This window comes from Mobula birostris, chromosome 13 (assembly GCF_030028105.1).
Source record: "Mobula birostris isolate sMobBir1 chromosome 13, sMobBir1.hap1, whole genome shotgun sequence".
Taxonomy (NCBI): Eukaryota; Metazoa; Chordata; class Chondrichthyes; order Myliobatiformes; family Myliobatidae; genus Mobula; species Mobula birostris.
The window spans coordinates 51,721,735-51,725,039 of NC_092382.1; the positions used below are offsets into that span (position 1 = coordinate 51,721,735).

At 43.3% G+C, this 3,305-nt stretch overlaps 2 non-coding genes across 2 annotated transcripts; both read right to left on the reverse strand.

Annotated features, from left to right (window-relative positions):
* Positions 1 to 213: 213 nt before the first annotated feature.
* Positions 214 to 329, reverse strand: trnal-uaa (transfer RNA leucine (anticodon UAA)). The gene is made up of 2 exons: positions 292 to 329; positions 214 to 259 (listed from the first exon to the last, which is right to left on the reverse strand). It is a non-coding gene; the product is annotated as a tRNA-Leu (tRNA).
* Positions 330 to 1,637: 1,308 nt separating this feature from the next.
* On the reverse strand, positions 1,638 to 1,751 carry trnal-caa (transfer RNA leucine (anticodon CAA)). Its single transcript has 2 exons — positions 1,714 to 1,751; positions 1,638 to 1,683 (listed from the first exon to the last, which is right to left on the reverse strand). It is a non-coding gene; the product is annotated as a tRNA-Leu (tRNA).
* Between the last annotated feature and the right edge of the window lie 1,554 nt (positions 1,752 to 3,305).

Here is a 3,305-nt window from a genome sequence, read left to right on the forward strand (position 1 = left end):
CGGTGACACAGACACTCTTCACCGAATCCTCTTTCTCTTCAAACTCGGCTGCCTAAATCCGATGTAATGTGACCCATTGTACTGCTGTCTGCTGTGACTAAAACAAAACCTTTATCTTTCTTGCGTCTTTCTCATCCTCCCAACCCATGCTTTGATCGCTGCAATAAAATTAGTGATTGCATTATCAAAACACCAATTGTAAAAGACAACAGTTGTCAGGAGTGGGATTCGAACCCACGTCTCCAGGTGGAGACCAGAACACTCGCGTCTATTATTAAACGACTTTCTCGGCTTAAGTCTGGCGCCTTAGACCACTCGGCCACCCTGACAACTCTCTTCAAACCCACATGAGCAGCTGTGTTTCATAATAGAGTGAACGACTACATTGGTGAGAGAGCATACATACAAACACTCACTATATGGTGGGATTTGAAATGATAATGGAGTGATGCCTTGTCTCAGGTTTTCCAGCATGTGAGAATTTAAAGCTCACAGCAGCACAGCGCGCTGGAACTGGTAATGCACACAGTTTAGGTCATCTGTCATAGAAAGGATGACGAGGCTTTGGAGAGTGTGCAGAAGAGATTTAACAAGATGATTCCTGAATTAGACAGTTTGGTTTTGCAATAACGAGAGCTTCAACCATCTTGTGTTGTTTTTCCCTCTGGAGCAGCAAGGCTGAGTGTGAATCTGATAGACGTCTCTTAGATTTTGGGAGGCATAGATAAAGGTAGAGCACACAGAAGCTGTCTCCATCCCAGAGCTGATATGTCTTATATCATAGGGCATACATTTCAACTAAGGGGGGAAGTTTTAAAGAAGACGTGACAACACCCTATCACTCAATGTTGGCAAGACCAAGGACAGATTGTGGTCTTGAGGAGAGGGAAAACCACAGGTCCATGAGCCATTTCTCATTGGAGGAAGTAATTTTAAATTGGTAGGTATTAGTATATCCTCTACTTTATCAGGAGACTTCAGGGATTCACCATGGCCTCAAAAACCTAGATGAACGTCTACAGATGTGTAGTAGAGAGTGGATTGTCTGCCTGCATCAGGACTTAGCACGGAAATAACATTACCTTTGAAGGAAAATCTTCAAAAGGTTAGTGGATTCGGCCCAGTCCGTCACGGGTAAAGCACTACAAAACATTCAGCACATCTGCATAACGCTGTCATCGGAAAACTGCATCCACCACCAGAGGTCCTCACCAACCAGGACATTTTCTTTTTACGCTGCTGCCATTAGGTAGAAGGTAAAAAGAGCATCAGGACTCGCACCGACAGGTGCAAGAACAGTTTACACTCACGTCCCCATCCATTGACTATTCCGACAGCCAATGATTTCACTTTAAACACTATTCTATATTGATTAGATGAGTATCCTAGGACCTCAGCAGACCAGGCAGCATCTGTCAAAAAGAATACACAGTCGACGTTACGGGCCAAGATACTTCTCCATGGGATTGTTTCTGAATAAATCGCTCACCCAAAAATCGGTGTACGATGATCTTTTGTACTGTGATAAGCAGTGTCAAAAAACACAATCTATTCTACCGTTTTCCTAATCCACACTAAGAACCTACGTTTTGTTGCAGAAATAACATCATTTGGATTAAATGTTTAACAACAAAAGATGTCAGGAGTGGGATTCGAACCCACGACCCCAGCTGGAGACCAGAACACTCGCGTTTGTCGGAAGGATTTTCATACCTTGAGTCTGGCGCCTTAGACCACTCGGCCACCCTGACTACTGTTGTGTTTGGGAACGGAATGAATCCCTGATTTGAAGGCAAAGTTATTTACGCACAAACACACATATCATCCCGCTAATCGGAAATGAACGCGAGCTTGTTACAGTTTCGCAGATTAGGCAGCTTCTTTGGGAAGTGAAGCAAAATAATTACAGATCGAAGACTCGTGAGACGCGTCTCAGCAAGAATTTGGGAAGGAGGTTTGCTGGGATGAATGAGAACGCTTGGAAGACTCATTATTTTCACATGTAGTGAAGCGGGGAGGAAACGTTAATAGACCGTATTGAATCTGAAAACATTGAGTGCGAGTTGATCATGACAACGTCAACAGAAACTGAACACAGTTCAATTATATCTCGCAACGCTGCTTTACAGATGGATGTTAGTGAGTGAACTATAAAGCTCAATAGTCTGATGACTGTGGAAGAAAGTGAAGCTGCGATTAAGTTCACAAGAACGTAAGATATCGTGCAGAAAGGCCATTCGGTCCGCTGTGTCTGTTCATCATTCTATCATGGATGAGTTATTACAATCAGAATGTTGTTCAGGCTTGTAGGTCAATGTTTACTCAGTGACGACAATGGTAAGTGTCTATTGGAGCCGGGATGTTTTCTGGTCAGTGGGACGCGTTCAGAAATGAACTTCCGAGCGTACAAAGCTCATATGGGCCTGTCAGCATAAAAGGTAAAGATAACAAGAGTAAATAACCTTGGTTTTCAAGAGATATTGATTTCTTGCAGCTCACTCCCGATGCGGGCAGAGACGGACGAGGAAACCGACTGTGATTTGGCTTATGTTTCCGTTAAAAACACGTAGGCATCTGTGGAAGAGTTTTGGGAGAGTTTGGCTCCATCCTGCATCGGATGTTGACCATCACTATTCACTGCGAAGCAGTGCTATTTCCTGGAATTTGACAATTTTTATCTAAGGATTATCAGAAACTTCAGTTCAGTGGCGGATCCGCTGACAGCTCTAAACAGGAGATCCATTGTCCTTTTGTTTGGACTACTGAGACAGAGACTGCGTCGCTCAAGGAGTTGTCAGGTTGTTGTTGATTTCAGGATATTTGTACACGTACTGAGTGAATAAACACTTCTCCTTCGGCTTGCACTGTTTCAAATCGACAGTCCTTTACAAACACTAATACACAAAATGAATGCAGAGAACATACAATAGTTTTATTTGAGAAGCAGCCCAATGGTGTATATTATGGATCTCGGTCACATGCCATACTCAGAAAAAATGGGGTTCTGTACAATTGATAAATGATTAAAATAAAACATGAATGTTCAAATTGAAACCAGTCTGGTGCAGTTACTTTTACCTCGGGACTAGGTTAGATCATTACGTTAGCAATTATTCCATATCGCCTTCCTAAGCACGGGTCTCACTGTCGACTTATAATTGCTAATCACATCCTTTGCCAAGACCCTCGCCGATGGGCTGAAGATCAGAATGAAGTTCCACGGACGGGATAACCAGAAGTAGAGGGCAGGACGAAACATCCGGAACTCCCAAACAGGATCTTTGGTACAGTGACTGATGTGACCG